General features: G+C 39.9%; 1 protein-coding gene and 1 non-coding gene across 3 annotated transcripts in view; both read right to left on the reverse strand.

Annotated features, from left to right (window-relative positions):
- LIMA1 (LIM domain and actin binding 1) overlaps positions 1–22,226 on the reverse strand; it is an 85,565-nt gene extending 63,339 nt beyond the window's left edge. For both annotated transcript variants that reach the window (XM_045061768.1, XM_045061767.1), the window contains exon 1: positions 22,096–22,226. The gene's annotated coding sequence lies outside the window, so the exon portion shown is untranslated. The remainder of the gene's footprint in view (positions 1–22,095) is intronic.
- Positions 591–694, reverse strand: LOC111561533. Its single transcript, XR_002744183.2, has one exon. It is a non-coding gene; the product is annotated as a U6 spliceosomal RNA (small nuclear RNA).
- Positions 22,227–22,722: the final 496 nt, after the last annotated feature.

Here is a 22,722-nt window from a genome sequence, read left to right on the forward strand (position 1 = left end):
GTACCAATGCCTGGAAAGACCCATCTAGAAGGAGGTATTCAGTTTGGGCTGCAATGCCTTTTTTTAAGTTTATCAATTTTGAGAGAGAGAGAGAGAGAGAGAGAGAGAGAGAGAGAGAGAATGTGCATGAAGGAGGGGCAGAGAGAGAGAGGGAGAGAGAGAATCCCAAGCAGGCTCTACTCTGATAGCGTAGAGCCTGACGTGGGGCTCGAACTCATAAACCGTGAGATCATGACCTGAGCCAAAACCAAGAGTCGGACACCTAACCGACTGAACCACCCATGCACCCCTGGCTACCATACCTTTGACTTTTTTTTTTTTTTCCAAAGGCCCATTTGACTCTAAGATCTAATCCACTGCACTGCTACGTGCAAATAATAAAAGGCACTATCACTTATTGGACACTTACTAACTCATTTAAGCCTTACAACAACCCTGGAGATAGACTAGTGTTATTTCCATTAAAAACAAAAGCAAAAACAAAAACAAAACCTGGTTCATTGAGGTTGAGTAATGTGCCAAGGTCATGTAGCTAATATATGGCCCAAGCAGAAGGCGTGTTCAGATTCTAAAACCCAGCCTCTTAGGTCAAACGCATTCTACTACCACTTTAACTGTGTGTCACCCTTGAGCAAGGGCCATGTTAATCTTCTCTGGATCGTTCCAATCTTAGTATACATGCTACCGACACCACTTCAACTGTGAGGGAAGAATGGCTGGATTGGTTGTCAACTGTGTTCCAGAGTTAAAGGAAATGGATATAACAGAAATAACTCTAAGATTTTCTAGCCTCAGACATTGGAAGGACGGTGGTATCACAAATAATAATGGGACACATAGAAAGGGAAACTGTTTGCTAAGAAGGAAGAAGTCTTCAGTTTTAGATGCATAGGGCAGATTTTAACATCAAAAGGGAAGCTTAGAAATCAAGTAACCAAATCCCCCTTTATACAATAAGGGAATTGAGCCACATGAGGGTCCAATAATTTTCCCCAGGTCCACAACTAGTTAAGTATGAAAGCCAGAGTTCTAATTCCCAGCTCAAAGTTCTTTTATCACACCAGGTAGCTTGAGGTAAGGTGGCTAAATGTCCTATGGGGAGCTATAGCTTGTTGATAAAAATCTCTTGAACAAAGGTTCTTTAAAGTTTAAGGGTTGGGCAATGACTCACTGGGAAATTTGGCCCCAGGTATCTGCTTCCTCAAGCTATTGCTGAGGGTGAGACCTGTGGCTGCTCCAGGAGTCCTACTGTAATAAATGCATTTCCAGACTTCACCTAACTAAGCAAACTGTCTTGCAGAATCCAGGACGGGACAAAAGCAAATGAACTGTCGTTAATACTATTCCTGTTCTTATAAATCTAATCTCCTAATCTCATCATATCTTTCTCCCCCCACTCTTTTTGTTTGTTTTGCTTTTTGTTACTTGTGCAAGAGGCATAGTTGCCTGAACACAGCCCCCCCCCCCCCCCCCCCCCCCCCCCCCCCCCCCCCCCCCCCCCCCACACACACACACAGATTAGAGAGAACAAAGTACAAACTCATTCATTAAAAGAAAATGTTGTAGCACCTGGGTGGCTCAGTTGGTTAACTGTCTGACTCTGATCTTGGCTCAGGTCATGATCTCATGGTTTGTGGGTTCAAGCCCCACGTCAGGCTCTGCACTGACAGCCTGACTAGGATTCTCTTTCCCACTCTCTCTGTCCCCCCACCTCCCCATGCTGTCTCTCTCAAAATAAATAAATAAACTTAAAAAAAATAAAAAGAATGTTTAGAAATAGACTGTAGGGGCAGCTGGGTGGCTCAGTCGGTTGAGCGTCTGACTTCGGCTCAGGTCATGATCTCAAAGTTCGTGGGTTCGAGCCCCGTGTCAGGCTCTGTGCTGACAGCTCAGAGCCTGGAGCCTGCTTCAGATTCTGTGTCTCCTTCTCTCTCTGTCCCTCACCCACTCACACTCTGTCTCTCTCTCTCTCTCTCTCTCTCTCTCTCAAAAATAAACATTAAAAGAAAATTTAAAAAAAATAGACTGTAAAGTTTTAAATGTTTCTTGTTTCTTTTTTATCAAGAACTCTTTCTGATTTTAATGTCAGCAGGTAAAAGGGAGCAACTATTGCAGTTTTTTATTTCTTTTTAATTTTTTTTAAAGATTTACTTTATTTTTTTGAGAGAGAGGGAGAGATACAGTGCATGAGCAGGGGAGAGGCAGAGAGAGAGGGAGACACAGAATATGAAGCAGGATCCAGGCTCAGAGCTCTCAGCACAGAGCCTGACGCAGGGCTCAAACCCACAAGCTATGAGATCATGACCTAAACTGAAATCAGAGCTTAACTGACTGAGCCACCCAGGTGCCCCGTTTGTTTATTTTTTTGTAATCTTTACACCCAATATAGGATTCAAACTCATGACCTCAAGATCAAGAGTTGCATGTTCTAGCAAAAGAGCCAGCCAGGCACCATAGGAGCAACTGATTAAAAGAAAAAAAAAACAACCTAAAAAAACCTTCAAGGTGCAAAGGGAAATTTTAAACAAAAGCAACATGAAAATGTTCCCATATGATGTTTTTTCAGAATATAAACTACATTTATTTCTAAGTGTACATATTTTTTTACCAAAACAGTGACTAAATTCACATACTTAAAAAAAGCTTTTGAAAGTTAAGTTTTTTTTTAAAAACTTATTTTGAAACAATTTTAGATTTACACAAGAGTTGCAAATAAAGTACAAAAGTTCCCATGTACCTTTCATCTAGTTTTATCTTGTATTACCACAGCACAATTATCAAAATTAAGAAATCAGCATTGGTACAATACTATTAATTAAGCTATAGACTTTATTCAAATTCTACTAGTTTTTCCACTAGAGTCTTTTTTCTGTTCCAGAATCCTACACTACATTTAATGGTCATGGCTGCATTTTGTTTTTTCTTTTTTATGTTTTATTTTATATTTGAGAGAGAGAGAGAGAGAGTGAGAGAGAGCAAGCAGGGAGGGAGGGACAGAGAGACAGAGACAGAATCGGAAGCAGGCTCCAGGCTCTGAGCTGTCAGTACAGAGCCTGATGCAGGGCTCGAACTCATGAGCAGTGAGACCATGAGCTGAGCCGAAGTTGGACACTTAACCCCTGAGCCACCGAGGTGCCCCTAATGGTAATGGCTTCTTAAGTCTCTTCCAATGTCTATGACAGTCCCTCTGTTTTTGTCTTTTGTGACCATGACACTTTTGAAGAGTACTGGTCAGGTATTAAATAGAATGCCCCTCAATTTGGGTTTCTTGGTGTCTCCAATAAAAAGAACCAGGGCTCCTTGAAGAAGTGGTTGATTCCAAGCTGGGGCAGGGAAATACCAGATGAGCCTGGAATATCTCACAATCCTTAAAAAAAAAGGGGGGGGGGAGAAGGGGCAGGTCACTTTTTAAAATATGATACTTTCTCAGATTTAGAGTGAAGTTCTAGAATTTTGGGAGGAATACTACAGAGTCTGATGTGCCTTCCTCAGTGCATCATATCACAAGGCTCATGATGCTGATGTCTTGTTAATGGTGATGTTAACCTTGATCATTCGGTTAGGGTAGTGCCTGCCGGGTTTCACCACTGTAAAGTTACTATGATTCCCTTTATAATTTGTAAATATTTGGGGGGAGATCCTTTAATCCTATTCCTCCTTAAACTTTTACTAATTTTAGCATTCATGCACTGATCTTGCCTTCAGCAATTATTACTGTGCTGTTCTAATGGTGATTTTTCTCTTGCCCTCATTCCTTCTGCATTTATTACTTGGGATTCTTCTGTAAGGAAGAATTGTCCTTTCTCCCTTGTTTATTTATTCAATCATTATTAATATTAGGATAGACTCGTGGATATTTATTTTATTTCCTGAGTTATAATAATTCCTGTATTATTCTATTCCCTGGGTAATTTTGTTTTGTTGCTCAAATTGTTCCCAGCTTTGGTCATTTGGAGCTCTTTCAGCTTGGCTCTAGTGTCCTTTCAATATGCCACCAACTTTTTTTTTTTTTTTTTTAAGCACATTCTTACTTTGTAGCACTATAAGATGACCCAAACTTGTCTTGTATTTGCCTGGCCCTAGGCCTGGAATCAAGTACTACAAGGAGTCGTGATTCCTTTTATTGGAGAAACCAAATCTGGAGACTACATGTTCTCAATGCTACTGAGATGTCACTGCTTCTAGGCTGCCTTGGGGGATAGAACCAGGAATATATATATTTATTTCTTTATTTACCTGTTTACACACACACACACACACACACACACACACACACACACACACACACACATAATCTAGCATCAAATAATCTAGTATCACAAGATTCATTCTAGCATTCCTTTTATTTATTTTAAATTCTTTCTCTGCTAGGGAGAAGCCTAACTTCATAGAATTTTGACATGAAAAGAGAATCTCCAAAATTATGTCATTACCAGTTTCTACTCCCTTGATACACCATATATTTATTCACTCCACCTAGAATGTTATCCCTTCCTCAACTATCCACCTTTCAAGACTCCAGGAAAGACCACCTCCTCAAAGAACCCTTTCCTGAACTGCCCTGGCCCTATTCCCAATCAGCATAGGTCACTTCCTTTATCTTATTATAATTTTATAAATTCTACTTGATAGAAAGATTCTTGGGATCAGGGGACAGATCTACTTTGCCTCTTGCCCTCTTGGCATCTAGTACGTTGCCTTCTAAATAGAAGGAACTTTGGGGCACCTGGGTGGCTCAATTAGGCATCTGACTTTGGCTCAGGTCATGATCATGAGTTCAAGCCCTGCATCAGGCTCTGTGCTAACAGCTCAGAGCCTGCTTCAGATTCTGTGTCTCCCTCTCTCTCTGCCCCTCCCCCGTTCTCTCTCTCTCAAAAATAAATAAACATTAAAAATTTTAAATAGAAGGAACTTTATGCATATGTTTTGAATGAAATTACATCAGGTTTAAATTTTATCCAAAACACTATCGGTACAAAAAAACGAATGCTTGTTACGCAGTCTTAAGGCTAGTTGTTGAGAAAGTACATATCATTTTTCAGAACTGTGACTTAGTAATTTTAGTTTATTCAAACTTTTGAGTTAAACTCAAGGAATATGAAAAAAATAGAACGACTAAATAACTTCAAATACTGTACCTAAAAGGCTCACTACTCTATTATTCAGCCACACTGTGACAGACAAGTCTATAGGCAAGTTTTACAAGTCTGTTAGAATTATCACTGCTATTCTTCTTGGAATAGTTTTAGCCAGGTCTCTGTAGAAACATGTATCCTAGACAATAAGAAATTTGTAGCAATGATCAAATTCCCAGGGGTCAACAAGGATGTAGATGTTTGTATCAAGACAGAATCACCTTAGCAACATTTTGTCTCTTTTAAAAAATCACTTTTTAAGGATATTTTGATCTCTAAAAACACTAAGAGAGAGGTGCCTCGGTGGCTCAGTTGAAGCATCCAACCCTTGATTTCGGCTGTCATGATCTCATTCATGGTCATGAGGTCTAGCCCCGTGGAGGGCTCTGCGCTGACAGTGTGGGGACTGCTTGGGATTCTCTCTCTCCCTCTCTCTGCCCCTTCCTTGCTTGCTCTCACTCTATAAACAAACAAACAAACAAACAAACAAACAAACAAACAAACATTTAAAAAAACCCACTAAGATGCAGAGCAAGAATAATGAAAAGGAACAATTCCACTTCTGGAAACTGCTCACCAAAGAATCAGAACAACTTTCATGGGGTGCTTACAGAATTCACCCTTAGCGATTCACACTTTACCACTCCAGAAAGAAAAGAAAAGAAAAGAAAGAACTGAATATGAGGGCAACTAAATTCAAGATGTCAAAAGTTAAAGCAGGAAGCCAACAGACATGGGTTCTAATCTTTAATCTACAACTAATTAGCAGTATCATCTGCTGAAAAAGTCATCTCTCAGGGCCTCAATTTCCTCTTGTGTGAAATGAAAAGGTTAAAACAGCCTAGTATTTTCCTCACTGCGGGTCACAACTAGTGAATTGTGAAATCAGTTTTAACGGGCCAGAGCCAAGATGTCTGTGCTAAAGAAAAAGAACAGAATGAAATACAAAATGTCAGACTGCATCACACGGAGTATAAGTAGTCTTTCAAAAAGCTTTTGTTTCAGTTATTTGTGTGTGGATAAACTGGGTAAGAATGTAAAATATTTCTTACTGTGGGATGCGGTTAAAAAAATTATAGTCTGACAAGTATTGGAGAGGATATACAGAAACTGAAACCCTCACACACACTGCTGATGAGAATATAAAATGATGCAGTTGCTTTGGAAAATAGTTGGCAGCTCCTCAGAGGGTTAAACACATAATTATCATGTGACCCAGGAATTCCACTCGTGGGGGAGGTACACCCCCCCCAAGAGAAATAAAAAACAAACAAACAAACAAAACACATGTCCACTCAAAAACTTGTACATGATTGTGTATAATAACATTATTCACAGTAACCCCAAAGTGGACACATTCCAAATATTCATCAACTGATAACTGGATAAACAAAATGTGGTCTATCCATATAAAGGTATGATGTTTGGCCATGAAAAGGAATGAAGTACTGATATACGGTACAACATGGGTGAACCTTGAAATTATGCCAAGTGAAAGAAACCAGTCACAAAGATCGTATATTGTATGATTCTATTTCATGTCTAGGATGGGCATGCCTATAGAAACACAAAGTAGAGGGGCGCCTGGGTGGCTCAGTCGGTTGAGCGTCTGACTTCGTCTCAGGTCATGATCTTGCAGTCTGTGGGTTTGAGCCCCGCGTCAGGCTCTGTGCTGACGGCTCACAGCCTGGAGCCTGCTTCAGATTCTGTGTCTTCTTCTCTCTTTGCCCCTCCCCAACTTGTGCTTTGTCTCTGTCTCTCAAAAATAAATAAATGTAAAACAATTAAAAAAAAAAAAGAAACACAAAGTAGATAAGTGGTTGCCTCACACATACAGGGGGGTTGAAGGGGATTGGACTGACTGCTAAAGGGTGTGGGTTTTTTTCTGGGAGGTGATAAAAACGTTGTAATACTGATTGTGGTGATGGCTGCACAACTCTGTGAATATACCAAAAACCACTGAACTGCACACTTTAAACAGGTAAATTATATGGTATATGAGTATTTCAATAAAACTTCTATTTTAAAAATTACAGTTTGGGGGCACCTGGGTGGCTCAGTCAGTTAAACATCTGACTCTGCATTTCGGCTCAGGTCATGATCTCACAGTCTGTGAGTTCGAGCCCCACGTCAGGCTCTGTGCAGACAGTGTAGAGCCTGCTTGTGATTCTCTCTCTCTCTCCCTCTCTCTCTGCCCCTCCCCTGCTTGTGCAAGCTCTTTCTATCTCTCTCTCAAAATAAATAAACTTAAAAAAATTATAGTTTTAAAGTCACTAGACTGGATGATAGCTGATCACTGAGGTCCCTGAGAATTCTCAGTGTGCCCTCAACACGGGGCTCACATCATCTATCCTCACGTCTTGGTTATTTGGGGGCAGAGCAGTACCATGGAAACACCAGCTGATTCCAATCCTGATTCCAGTGCTAACCAGATGCATGGCAACAACTCCGTCCCACACTTTCCTTCTGTATAAAATGAGGATGATAACCCTAAGATACAGGGTTGTGCTAAAAATAAAAGGAGATAATAAATGAAAAACAGTGCCTGGCACATTGCTTGAGGTCAGAGCCAAATCTTGTTAGTACTGTCGTATGCCTCTGTGTCTAAACACATCGAATAAACATTATTCTAAAGGTTTAGTTAACAGATTACATATTTTGGCTTAGCTTAGTTTATATGTCATACTGTCTTAACAAGGCCTATGTCATAAGGCTCTGATGAAAATAATTCATAAATGTAGCATATTCTTCAGCTGTTTGACTTTTTTTTAGTGCAAAAATTACTCTATAATATTATATAATGGAGGTAGTAATGTTAGTTGAAAAGACATTAGTGGTGCCTTTAAAAGATCAAAATTTTTATTTTATAATTATTCAAAGAACTACCTCTCCCTAAATGTTTTGGACATGCGAGCAATTACTTTTTTGTAGCTTTTGTCCAAAAGTCAAATGAAACATGAATCACTTCTTTAGCATAAATGTAAAACTAAAATGCAAAAAGGAAAAGTCCCGATATAAATGTTGGGCCTTCGTAGGGTTCTTGTGCAATTCAAAATTTTTTGATCTTTAATTAGGTTAGTGGTTTTCAAAAAGAGCTTCAGCAGCCAAGGTGGAATCAATGAGCATCCTTTTTGTATCCTCACATCACCACTGTCTTTCACCCTCCTCCTTTCCTTCGGGGAACCTCTCACTCCACAGGTTTCAACAAGCACTCCAAACTGGAGCCGCCATTTTCTTCTTTGCCTCGCTTCTTTGTCATAGTGATTGGTCACGCAATGGGCCTGCTTGTCATAAACAATTATGTAGACACATACAATATAAGAAATCGAAGTCTCTGCCTGCTCTTGCACACCCCTTCCCCCAAGACAACTCTACTTGCTAAAGGTAACCTCTGTCACGCTTTGGAGCATAAACCTTCTGATATTGCCCATGCATGATAATAATAGCAAACACCCAGCATAATATGTCAGTCACTGTCCTAAGCATTCCACAAATATTATCTCATTTTATCCTCACAACAACTCATGATGTAGACATTATATTGATCATTATAATGATACCTATTTTACAAACGAGGAAACTGAGGCACAGTGAGGTGAACACCAGCGCACATACTTTCTTTTTTTAACAATAACAATGACTTTATGTTAATATGCTATTCAGCAACTATTTGTTTCCTCTTGGACATCTTCTCACACATGACAGGAAGACATATAGGAAAGGACACATAGATGGAGGAGGACATAGAGATCTACTTCACCCTTTCAGTACCAAATACTATTTCACTCTGCAATAGTCTATAACTTATTTAACCAGGCCCCTGTCAATGAACATAGAGGTTGCTGTAGGTTCTTCATTATTAAGAACAAGATGGCAAGGAAAATGTTTCTATCATTGCCTACTTGGAAGTATGCATCCATGGCATAAATTCTTGGAAGCAGCATTTCTAGTAAAAGGCCTATGCATCAAAATTTTAATACACATTCCCAAGTTTTTCTCCAAAAAAGTTGCATCAATTTGTATATATTTTTGCATCCATTTATATTTGAACCATCAGCTATATGAGAAAGACTATTCTCCACATCCTTGTGAATATTGAGCATTGCTAATCCTTTTTATATTTTCCAATCTGCTAGATGTATGAAAATTGGTATATTATTGTTTTACTTTTCATTCCTTTACTCATAGGGAAAGTTGAACATATTTTCAAATATGTGCTGGCCCCTCAATACATTTATTTTTTGAAACTACAGTTGTTTTTAAAACATTGTTTATAAATTGTTGATTATCTTTACCACTTAATTACTTTTTAAAATGGCACAAGGACTTTAGTAATATCATGTGTAACTCCTTGTACAATTCAAATTGCCTCTCACAGCAGCTGTCCTTTCCCGGTGTCTGATTCCTATCCAGATCTCATTAATATTCTTTCCAAACAGAAACGTTGTTTGACTACACAGATGAGATCGTTTCTGTAGAGTTCCCTTTTGTAGGGCACCCACCCCTTGACTACTCATTAATATTCCCACTGACACCGACAATCCAAGCATTAAGATCACTGTTTGGGATTGTGCTTCAGCTGCTACCCTCAACTAGCCAACCTAACACTTCTTAGTCGTGCAGGGGTCAAGGGTGGGGAGGTGAGGCAGGGGTTGGGGAGGGTGCTTTGAATATCAGGATCATCTTTGGAATCTGAATCTCTCATGTAAAGTCTGAACACTTCTAATTTTTCTTAAGAGTCTCCTATGATTCCAATGTAAAAACAGCTTTGGGTATTTAGACTTGGTTTGATCCCAGGGTTCTTAGGCCTCAGCAGGGAGGCAGACACAGGCCCTAATCACCAACCATCTAGATGGACTGTGTCAGAATCAGATAAAAAAAAAATCTGGGCCACCTTAGCATAAGCCTGGGGCCAGGTTATTGAGTGCTGGTCATATGCAGGGTGATTCATTCCATTTGGTTTTACTCCCGTAGTCCCTCTAATATCATGAAACAAATTTTTATTTAAGTTTATTTATTTTATTTTATTTTGAGAGAGACGGCAAGCAGGGCAGGAGCAGAATCCCAAGTAGGCTCGATGGTGCCATCTCAGAGCCCGACTCAGGGCTCAAACTCACAACCATGAGATCATGACCTGAGCTGAAATCAAGAGTTGGACACTTAACCAACTGAGCTACCCAGGTGCCCCGAAACAAATACTATTATTCTCATCTTACAGAGAAAGAAACTGAGGCTCAGAAAGGTTAAATAACCTGCCAAAGATTACATAGCTAGTAAGTGGCAGAGCCAAGATTTGGGACAGTCCGACAGACACTAATGTTCATGTTCTTACTTACTGCAAAACACAAGTTCCTGATCTCTGGGGGGTGGTCTGGGCCAGTCTTATCCTAAGTGTCTTGAAACTAGAAGGGATGCCTAAGGGTTGGGCCAAATGCCCCAGTCCGTTCCATATCTAAGCTGACTCTGTCTCCAGTTCCTTTCAGCCTAGGTCTACATTATGAATCTACTACTTGCTTATGGGGTAACACTAGGAAAATTACTCTAAGCCTCAGTCTCATCATCTCTAAAATGTTCTTTTAGCTCAGTGCTAAAATAAGTGCTTATAAAGTAACAGTGGTGCTGGTAATAAAAATAGCTCATGTCTATTGAATGTTTACCACGTGTCAGATACTGTTTTGTTTTGCATATATAAACTTATTAATCTTCACGGTAGCAAACTCAGAATATTGCCGTCCCACTCTACAGATGAAGAAACTGAGGCCCAGAAAGGCCAAATAAATGTTAACTTATTCATTTTTTAGGAGGCTGGGATGAAAATAAAATGACCTCTTGCAGAGAGAATAAACTACAATTGTCATTCTAGTGCACACTATATTTTAGGGTCAACTTATTTTCGTTATATCAGCAAGAAAAAAAGAGCACCTTGAATGTCATCTCTGAGAAACTGGCAGTAACTACCAGGAACATCAGATCTGCTTAAAACCCTGACACTGTTTCTCTGCACCCAAAAGTCTAAATCTCTCTCAAATTATACTGTTTAAGGGCCAAATTTTAGGTGTTCTTAACACCTCTGTAAAAACTCTAACTGGAAGATGATATAATTATCACCATCCTACACAGCTTCTATCACTTTATTCATTAATTTGAATATCTTATCTTCTTGCACTTTTGAAACCCAAATTAGCTTTTTACATAATTGCGGTAGCATTCACATATCTCATTTTAGTAAAAGAGTAACCTGTAGTTACAGCCTTTAAAAACGAACTTTGGTCTAAAATTTTTAGGTCACAAAGAACCACCCAAGATTCTTTCTAATCTTTTTTTTTTCGTCTTTAAATTAAAAATTACCCAATCTACTCCAAGTTTGATTCGACTTCTCTCTCAAATCTAATTTGTAATTTTTCTCTGCTTGGTTCTTCTTCCTCCTCCCTGTGCCCAGTTGATAATTAACACATTGTAAGGACAAACATAATCCAATGGATTGAGTCTTTTTTCAGTATTTTTCACACATAGTAAGGAAAACCTCTATCAGTACATAGAAAAGCAGATAATTATGTCAGTAACTTCAAATTTAAAGCGAAAAGTAGAAAAAGGCACAGTTAATTGGAAAAATAATGTGGAAATTTATAGTCAACAGAGACCATTATAGAAAGCATAGATTTACTCTGAATAGCCTGTTTCTCCTTTAACCTTTGTACCATTCCATACTTTAACATCAGATGCATCAAATATCAGTGCCTGGTACAGTGTAGGGACTCAATAAACATCTGTCATATGAATAAAAAACAGCATTATGCTAGTTCTCAGTTGCCACATATCAAAACAAAGGCCCACCTACATAATTGAATGTCTATAAACTACATGCTCACAGGTCTTGCCAATCACATGCTTAATTAAGACAAAGTGGCTAATTAAAGAACCTTCTTTACAATGTCAAAGCAGAAGAATCATGTACACTTATTTTAAGAAGGCTGCTTCCATTAAGGATATAACCTCCTTATACCAGTCCTTTGTCCTTAATAATTAATTGAGTTCTCTCCAAATACAGGGCTTCTTAGTTTCACTCCTGGCCATTTCCAGGAAGGACCTGGCTTCCATTCTTCTTATCTGAAATTTTAGATGATGTGTTTTTTTCAGGACCTGCTCAATCTGAAAGGCCAGTTCAGATCAATTGAACCAATCCCTTCAAGCAAGAGGAGAATTAAAACGGGCTTACTGAAAAGTGACTCTTCCCTAGGCAAGTTCTCTAATCTTTCCTTTCTGTAAAAATCTGAGCAGCTCACCCAGAACAATGCTTTAATCAAGGACAAGCATAGCTGAGGCTGATCAAACAAAGAATTACCAAACCGTAGAGCCACAGAAGTGACAAAATTTTGTACTTATCTCAACTAACTTATGCATCTTATTTCTTACGGACCGGTTACAAACGTATAACGTTAATGTTTCAACTACATTTTCATGTTTACCTTCTAAAAATTATGTCAAATTATGGTGCTGTTTTAAAAAGTTATTGAGAGGCATTTAATTGAGTAGTGGGCTTTTGGGTGACATGGGAAAATGAATCAGTGGGTCTCAGTTTCTACATCTCAAAAACGTATTCACAAGGGATGGTTGTAAGCGTTAAATGAGGAAAAAAAAAACCCAGAGTACTTTGAAAACTATAAGTTGCTATAAAAACTATTGTAATTTCTAATAAAGTTTCAAGCCAGTTTCAAGAAAAAATGGAATTAAAGAATAAGTCTACCCAATGAAGAGAAATTGGAAGAAATTATAACTGATGAGTTAGACTGGTTCAATGAGATGTTAACAAGAAACACCTTGTTTATTTTTTTGTTTTGTTTTGTTTTTGAGAGAGAGAGAGAGAAAGAGAGCACAAACACACGTAGGGGAGGGGCAGAGTGAGAGAGAATCTTAAGCAGGCTGCAAGTTCATTGTGGAGCCCGACAGGAGGCTCAATCTCACAACTGTGAGATCATGACCTGAGCCAAATCAAGAGTCAGACACTCAGCCAACTAAGCCACCCAAGCTCCCAAGAAACACCTTGTTTAAGGCTGTTGCTAAAAATCTTTCAAATCAATAGGCATGTAGTAAATATAATGAACATCATTTCATGTTTCCTTGAGGATTCTAGGTAGCTTTCTTATTTTTCTTCTAGAGAAAGAAACCAGAAGAAAACTTTTGGTTGCTTGAGGATTGGTTGGATTCTAATTTTGCTCACTTTTAAGAATGTAATGAGAGTTTAAAGACTAGAATTGGCCAGCAGTAACAACCCTGGAAGTAAATGCTGACAGCAGTAGTAAAATAGTGGCCTGGATCCTGGGAACACCTTGGGAAGCCTGCATTCAGATGGAAGTGAATCCTGGCTATCACAGTCTCCATTTTTCCTGCTACCTTCAGAAACCCTCAGAGGCTGCTACCTGATTTGAACCCTGATGGAACTACATCAGCTGTTGTCCATTAAAAAACAACAACAGGGGCGCCTGGGTGGCGCAGTCGGTTGGGCGTCTGACTTCAGCCAGGTCACGATCTCGCGGTCCGGGAGTTCGAGCCCCGCGTCGGGCTCTGGGCTGATGATGGCTCAGAGCCTGGAGCCTGTTTCCCATTCTGTGTCTCCCTCTCTCTCTGCCCCTCCCCCGTTCATGCTCTGTCTCTCTCTGTCCCCCCCAAAAATAAATAAACGTTGAAAAAAAAAATTAAAAAAAAAAAACAAAAAAAAAACAACAAAACTTTGAGTTGCAAACCAAAACAGGGCTTGGTAAAATGAAAAGTCTATCTTCAAGGCTTATGTGTGCATTCAACAAATACTTACTGAGGACTTACCACATGTCAAGCAGTGCTCTGTTTGCTAAAGACATGACATTAAAAGTGAGACAAGGTCTCTGCTCTCATGAAGCTTCCATTCTACTGAGGGAGCAGGACAATTAAAAACTGTGATTAGTGCAGTGAAGGAAAGGCAAGGAGAGTAACTGAAGTGGCAGTAGGAAAAGGGGCAGATGCCTTAGATAGTGGTCAGGGAAAGCCTCCTGAGTGAATGACATTTGAGCTGAGACCTGAATGATGGGGAGGAGATACGCAGCCAGCCAGGCAAAGAGAACAGACGTAGGAGTTTTCAACGTGTAAGAAATAGCAAATGCAAAGGCACGGAGGCAGGAAAAATATGACTAGGGAGTGAATGAAAAGTATGAGAAGATGACAGAGATGAGTGGCAGCACTCATCCTTAAATAAGGATTTACAAGCAGTGGTAAAAGATCTCAACTTTATTCTTTTTTTTTTTTAATTTTTTTTAATGTTTATTTATTTTTGAGACAGAGACAGAGCATGAACAGGGGAGGGGCAGAGAGAGAGGGAGACACAGAATCCGAAATGGGCTCCAGGCTCTGAGCTGTCAGCACAGAGCCCGACGCGGGGCTTGAACTCACAGACCGTGAGATCACGACCTGAGCCGAAGTCGGACGCTTAACCGACTGAGCCACCCAGGCGCCCCAGATCTCAACTTTATTCTAAGTGTGGTGCAAAGCCAAACATTTCTATGGAATACTGTTTGCAAGATGAGATATATTTCATATACTTTATGATATTTAATTGCTTATTATATGTATAATGACTACAAAATGGAAATGAAAGGCCAAGTTCTCACAATTAGAAGACTTATAATCATTTAAGGAAGCAATAATTCATAGTGACAGCATTAAGGTAAAAAAAAAAAAAGAAGTAAAAATAAAGTGCTAAGTGAAGACTGGGGAGGGAGCCAATGATTAAAATAGAACAAATTAGAGGCTTCATTTTTTAAAAGGAGCATTTTATTTGAGCTCTTAAGGAAAAGGATTTAGGCAGGAGTGGGAGGAGGGAGAGGAGCATGAGGCTGTGGGAACTGCATGAGCAAAGGCACAGAGGCAGGAAAGGACAGGGTGGGTCCAGGAAACCATGAATCACTGTATGGCTACAATGCCAGGTGGGTGGGTAGTGATGTGGGAGATAAGTCTGGAAAAATAGGCTGTCAGGGTATGGGAGTGGGGGTCTTGAATAGCATTCAGAGAAATTTAGATTTAATATACTTGTGCTTTGCTTCCTCTTAAGTGTGTAAATGAATCTCCTGAGGCACTTGTTAAAACTGCAGATTCCCAGACCCCATTCCCCCAAACATATCGGTTTATAAGTCTAGGTGGGACTTGGGAACCTACCTTTTTTAACCAACACTCCAGGCGATTCTGAAACAGGTAATCAAGGAAACCATACTTTGAGAGTCGGTGTTCTATTTTTTAATGACAACTCTGGTCTAAAGGGGAAAAACTGAAGCCAATTCTAAGGACTAGCGAAAAAAGGGGGGTCTTAATTAGAACAATGACAAAGAGCCATTATCACTGTTGGAGTAGAATCAACCAAATGTAGTGAGTTTTGATTAAATGTGGGAAATGAGACTAAAACTTTCAAGACAACTTCAAGCTTTCTCCTTAGGGAAACTAGGTGGACATAATGCCTGGTACATAGGGACTATCCACATAGCCCCGGTAGTTGGAGACAGGGATCTGGAGCTCAGGAGATATGCAAAGGCACTAAACACATTGCTTTGGTACTCCTAAATAAATTCAAGACAAAGAATTAAACATAAAAAGTAAAACCATAAAAACTAGAAGGAAATCGAACTGAATACTTAATCCATCTCCAGAAGGCAAAAGGCTTCACAAAATAAAAGCAACAAAAGAAATCCCAAAGGAAAAGATCTATAGATAACTAAAAGGCAAATAACTAGTTAAACATTTGACCACAGGGCAAATAATTAATATTCTTAAAATGAAGAGCTTGTACAAATAACAAAGAAGAACCCCCACTCTGAATAGTTTCTGTATGGAATACTGGAAGTTGTTGAGTACCTTGGCTTCGCAACTTAAACAGGCTGTCATAAAATGAGATTTGCTTTGTATCATTAGAGATGGTGGGGCTTTGTGGCATACATCAGCAGGGCTCCAATGACTTACGTAACTAGGTTGCCAAGTGTCAATCCATGGGAGTGCCTAAAAATTACCAATCTTTGCAACTTCTATTGTTCTGCCTTTAGGTTCTATTAAGCCTTACTACCCACTATGAAAATTGCCTTTACTGCATCCAGTCTTTTTCCTCGGGCTCTATATATCTAAAATGGGCAACAGGTCAGGGACGGGACAAAAAATAATTTCACAATGTCTAGAGAGCAGTGGCTCGTAAGTCACCCTTTCGGCGCAGACGGTGTATGGACTTTGGGATCAATAACCCAACCCTGTTCACTTTACAGATAAGGCTCAGAGAGGATGGATGACTTTCCCAAGACGACCTAAGTGGTTGGTTCCCAAAACCAAGGTGGCAATCCTGACTTTTTTTTTTTTCAACGTTTTTATTTATTTTTGGGACAGAGAAAGACAGAGCATGAACGGGGGAGGGGCAGAGAGAGAGGGAGACACAGAATCAGAAACAGGCTCCAGGCTCCGAGCCATCAGCCCAGAGCCTGACGCGGGGCTCGAACTCACGGACTGCGAGATCGTGACCTGGCTGAAGTCGGACGCTTAACCGACTGCGCCACCCAGGCGCCCCTTGGCAATCCTGACTTTCAAGGAGGCACCCTTTCCATTTTGCGGTGCTGCTCCAACAAACATAAGCTCTGGCTCCTTATACCAACGGGCATTTGAAACACCACCATTTCAACTACTGCACACTTTCCACTTCATCCCTTCACTCATTCAATTTGGCCTAACAAAAATCTGTACTCCCTCCCCATAGCCCCAAATAAATGAAAGAACCCCGAACAAAAAACAACATAATTAAAATGTTAAGACCCCAATAAAAATGGGAATGGACTAACCCAAAGACAGTTCACAGAAGAAACTGAAATGGATGTGAATATATGAAAAATGTTTGATCTCACTAATAAAGACAAATTAATCACTTTTGCTTATCAAATTAATAACGATAAAAAAATAAGATCCAATATTATGAAGGAGGCACTCAGGCACTCACAATCACTGCAGGAGAGAGTATTAATTACAGTCTAATCTTTATGAAAAGCAATTTGGCAGCAGGTTTAGTGTTTTTTAATTTTTATGCCCTATGACCCAGTAATTGAACTTCTGACAATCTTAACCTAAGGAAACAGTGAGTGATCTGTACAAAGATTTATGCATCAATTTGTTCTCATTGTTTTTCACTTGTTAATAATATTGTAACAATTGAAATACCCTAGTACACACGTAAATTATGCAACAGCAACACATTAGGACATTGAACATCCATTATAATTGTTTTCAAATAATTTTGATGCCACTGAAAATTATGACATAATGTAAAGTGAAAAAGCAGATACAAAACTATATCTACTACAATAGGATGAGCCCAATTACCTGTGTGTGTGTGTGTGTGTGTGTGTGTGTGTGTGTGTATCAAAGGAAAAAAAGACTGAAAGGAAATATACCAAACAGTTCCCACTGGAAGAGATTATGGAATATTTTGCCTTCTTTATTTTTCCTCAAGTTTTCTATAATAAGCATATGTAATTCTTATCTTCCAACTATATATGCATATTTGTCTATGTGAAAATAAAATAAGAATATGAAATGAAATATGAAATAAAGTTTCATATGAAATTTTATATGAAATATGAAAAAAGCTTCAAAGCAAATCAGTAAATCACTCACATGGAGATGTTAGTTGAAATCGCAGAAATAAATCAGTCTGCACAGGGAGAGAGCATTATAAGAACAGGATGCTAAGCCAAGGCAAAAACCCATACTTAAGGGGCAAAAGACTGAGTTAGTGAAGGGGCATGGGAGGAAGTGGTTAGACTAGAAGATGGACACCCAGGTAAAGTCATGTCAAGAAAGCCAACTAAAAGAAATAACCAAAAAAGTTGTCCACTTGGTCAAGTGTTGCCAAGTGGTAACTAAGGAGCACAGTGACAGGGCCGTTCCAGGGAAGTCACTGGGTAGGATGCAAGGACAGACAGGTTTCCTCCAGTGCTAGAGGTGGAAGCCAAATCTGAGCAAATGTTACCTAGTCAGTGAAACTGACTATGAGGAAAAGAAGTCCCAGGCCATGTGTTTCGATTTCAGTTTATGTGGGGAAAAAAAAGATTGTGGAAATCTAAAACCGAGTAAAAGTATATCAGGATTACTAATCTATGGGCAATGAAACAAAAATTGGCAATACTTCGGAGTGCAAGAAAAAACATGTTTGAGGGTTTGTGAAACTTTCTAAACTCCATTAGAGGATGAATAAGAGAAAAAATAGCTCCATACTTGTTATCAGAAAAAAAGTTGCATCTTTTCACCCCTAGAGACGGAAGTTCTTAGTTTCAGTGTAGCATTATGAAGAAATTCTTTAAAAGAAAATAAAAAGAATGTAAAATATGATGGTATCATGTTAACTTCTCATGACTGCAAATGTGAAGTCTCTAGAAACATTTTCAAGGGTGAAGAAATCATTTGACATGCTAAATAATGGACTGCTTGTTGGGTCAAACCATGTCCTTTTAATAAAAAGAGGTCTCCATTAGAACAGTAACTTGACTGGGTCTCAAGGACTTTGCATCCAGCCACAGAATAAACACATCGGTATGGTTCTACCAAGAGTACCATTTACCACAGAATCTCAGTTCCACAATCATTAGGAAACTACTCAATTTACAACCACTCATTTGTTACTAAAGAACTTTAAGAGTCTGTGTTAAGTAATTTAACATCACCTGGAGATGACTGTACACAATCCAAAATAAAGTACTTTAACTGCCTATCACAAAACATAGTGAAAGACCATAGAAACCTTAAGAAAAAAAAAAAAAAAAAAGCTTTTTCTTATGGAAATTCCTGACTTAGGAACCAAGTCACACATTTTCCTATCTGCAGAAAGAGTGCAATTCCAATCTAAATAAAAGTCACCTATTTCTGAGCATATGGAAGTAAGAATACTGAAAACCCGTTCTGCTGTCAATATAGACTGACGAATTCTCCCAATTTGTGGTTAGGTAGCCTTTTATGGCAAACATGTCTAATGATCTCCTATGCTCTCAAAATTCTTTTGTGTCTGTGTGTATATGTCTTTGGTGAACCCTTCTGGTGCAGAAGCCCTAAGTCAGTTACAGTTGATTTTTGAAGAATATCAGAGGAAAGTGAAGAATTTGAAACCCCAAGAGGAACAATACTTAAAATTGAACTTGAAAGTATTTTAAGGGAAAAAGATAATTGTTACAGATACCGAAAATACATGCAAATACTGACTGGCTTTCCAAAAATTCCCAGTGAAACCACTTTCCCAGAGTGTAAACGGAAAGAAAGGAGGTAAGTAATTGTCAAAGAAATGTGTTCATCGAGTACCATGGCTCAAATTACCAAATGAAACAACCATCATCTGTTTTATTAACTCAGAATCTCTATTTAAAAATGAAAAACATAATCATATAGAAGGGACTGTATCATGTTCATCCTCTATATACTACAGATCACTGGCACACAACAGGCAATTAGTAAAAGCCTGAAGTTACATGGAAAGCGCTTAAGACTATCATAGACTTCAGATCATAAAGCTCTGCAAGGAATCTTCAAACACTTCTGACCCTTTCCTCTTTCGCTCATTTACCCATCCTGTCTCCCGTCAGAAAGAAGGAAAGAAAGAAAGAAAGAAAGAAAGAAAGAAAGAAAGAAAGAAAGAAAGAAAGAAAGAAAGAAAGAAAGAAAGAAAGAAAAAAGAAAGAAGAGACATTTTGAAGTCACCTTAGCAAGAAAAAAATCGCCTGTCATCATGATGCGCTGTTAATAGAAATATTTTCACTTCTGAAGCTTTCTCTTCTTAGAATTATTAGAAGGTTGAAATTTGGCCCACTTTTAACCAGAGTCTGGAACAAAACTGGACTGTACCAAGTTAAAGTTACACAACGAAGCAATTTTACAAAATGGCACTATTTTGCTAAGGTTGCCAATACACTATTCTATTCCCAGAAGTTCTACAGTTCAGGGACTACATGATAACAACACTTCGAGGCCCAATACAGAACAGTGAAAAACAGCTCCACCAACCATTAATGAACTACCATAGAATTAAGGACAAGTCTTAATCCCATCTTCAAAAGGCCATAATGTTGGCAGAACACCAGGTAGGACATATACGCAATACAAATGTCTGAGGAAAATAATTCACTAATACTCAAAGTTTTTTGTGCTGTTTATTTTGTTTACAAGGAAAAGTAGAAGAGGGACATAGCACTCTGGCCTCTTCTCTAGCATAGCACTGATTTCACCAAAACTGTAAGTTTTATCTACTGATTCTGCCTAACTCATTTGATTTTAACTAAGCTTTTTTAGAGTAGGGATGTTCGGAACTTTTTTTTTTTTAATGTTTGCTCATTTTTGAAAGAGAGCACGGAAGACAGAGCACAAGCAGGGGTGGGGCGGAGACAGAGGGGGACACAGAATCTGAAGCAGGCTCCAGGCTCCGAGCTGTCAGTATGGAGCCTGATGCGGGGCTCGAACTCACGAACCGTTAGATCATGACCTGAGTCGAAGTCGGACACTTAACCAACTGAGCCACCCAGGCGCCCAAAGTTTTTTCTTTCTTTCTTTCTTTCTTTCTTTCTTTCTTTCTTTCTTTCTTTCTTTCTTTCTTTCTTTCTTTCTTTTTTTATGTTTGGGGATGTTCGGAACTTTGAATCCATACTATAACTGACAAAACGAGGCACTCAATAACTGTTTTGTCCAAAAAATGAAATAAATAAATTCCTAAATTATTTAATACCATGTTATGTATCGCTCTGTCGATGCAAAACAAGGAAATAGATGTGGACACAAACCTTTTTTTTTTTTTTTTTTAACCTTCTCTCCTGCCAATTCTATACCTTTTCGGAGGTCTACCTAAGACAATCATCCCATAGCCGGGTTATTACTCCACAGAAACTTAGAAAATGTTTGTTGAAGGTCATCTTCTTTTGTGTCTCCATCAGACCTCAGAAGAAAGTGTTATTTTATGGTTTCTAAAATATTTATCACTTGTGAATAGTATTAGTAACTATGGGGATAAAAAGTATTGTGTTTAACCACTTAAATCAACAGCAAAAGAAAGAATAATGCAAAAGAAGACCTCTCCCCCAAAGAGGTATTGTCTCAAGGCTGATAACTCCCTAAGTACTTTCACTAACTTGAGGAGCCAAGTCAGTAGAACCATCTGGATTAGGCAGACTTTTGAAAGCCGGAATTAGGTGAAAGACAATAGTAGTTCAAATATCTCTCACTAGGATCAGCTAAACTCGTTCTAAGCACCAGTAAGGAGGCAAGGAAGGACGCCAGATGGTTGGCTCCTAGCACGTACAACTTCAAGCTTAGTAGGTGTAGCCAGGGGTGTACAGTTACCTTATATTAACACCTACCTATATTGGTGACAGGTGTCAGTGATATGTACGCGACAGCGATTCGGGGATGACACACTCAGCTGCAAGGACTGCTATATTCTCAACATGCCTCAAAGGGGGTGTAAGTGTCTTAGAGTTCAGTAGGCAGCATGGAATGGGGAAAAATCGAAGACAGAGGGAATGGCTTTAAATGAAGAAGGGAAAAAAGCAGTTGAATATCAGAATATTTCCCTAGGAGACTATTTGGAATGTTGATGAACTGCCGCCTTCCTCCACCACACCAAAACTGTATATAGTTAGAAAGGAGTCTTCCCGATGGAAGAGGTGGTCCTATCAGCTCCGGCCCTCAGGCAGCAAAGATTCGGCCCTACATAATTACTCCCAAGACCAGCGCAGTACCTAGACATGAGGAAAAGAGCAAGAGGATCAGCGGTTCCTCTACGCTCGCTCTCTCTCTCTCGGCGGGGGTGGGGGGAAGGGGTTCAAGCTCCTGGTGCTACCCCTGGCCCCAGAAGTCGCTGGAGAAGGAGACTGTGGAGGGAAGCCGGGGTCTCGCGCACTCTTCGGCCGTGCAAGATGTGGACAGAGAAGGCCCTTACCTGGCTGAAGGCGGTCTTTCCTCTGTGCTGCTACCAGCGGGGCTACGGGTCCCAGGCACTCTGCCTTGCGCACCTGTCGCGACCCAGCTGCAACACCTACAGCTTCTGCGGCCCCGCCCCGGTCCGGCTCCGAGCCCCGCCCCACCCCGCCCACTGCCGCGGGGGCGCGCACGCCCGCCGGTCTCCCGTGCGGCCTCGGGGCGGGCGTGCGCGTCGCCGACTGCGTGCCCTGCCTTCTGGGCCGCTCGCGTGGCTCCGCTGCGCGCTGCGTTGGCGTCTTGGGAGGCGTGGCTGCTTTTCTAGAAGCAAAGTCTAAGTCGGTGCGCCTACCTTTTGTAGCCTTGAGCTTTGCGTTTCTCTGCTTTGGTCTTAACGCTGACCCAGAGTTACCGCAGTTTGACTCCGGAGCGACTGGGAGGTTTGACCTAGGTTCAACTGTAGGCCAGTCCCCAGCCAGGTTCCTGGTGCTTTCAGGGGTAAGTTTTGTGCAGGGAGAGTGATTTAGAGGAGGTGGCGTTGTGTAGTGGAAAGAGCTATAAATTAATCCAGATTCTACCGCTTGACGTTCATCAAGTCGCTTCACCTCACCAAGGCTGTGTAAATATGAAGGGGTTGGATGGGGCGGAT

This window comes from Felis catus, chromosome B4, assembly GCF_018350175.1.
Source record: "Felis catus isolate Fca126 chromosome B4, F.catus_Fca126_mat1.0, whole genome shotgun sequence".
NCBI classification, from domain to species: Eukaryota; Metazoa; Chordata; class Mammalia; order Carnivora; family Felidae; genus Felis; species Felis catus.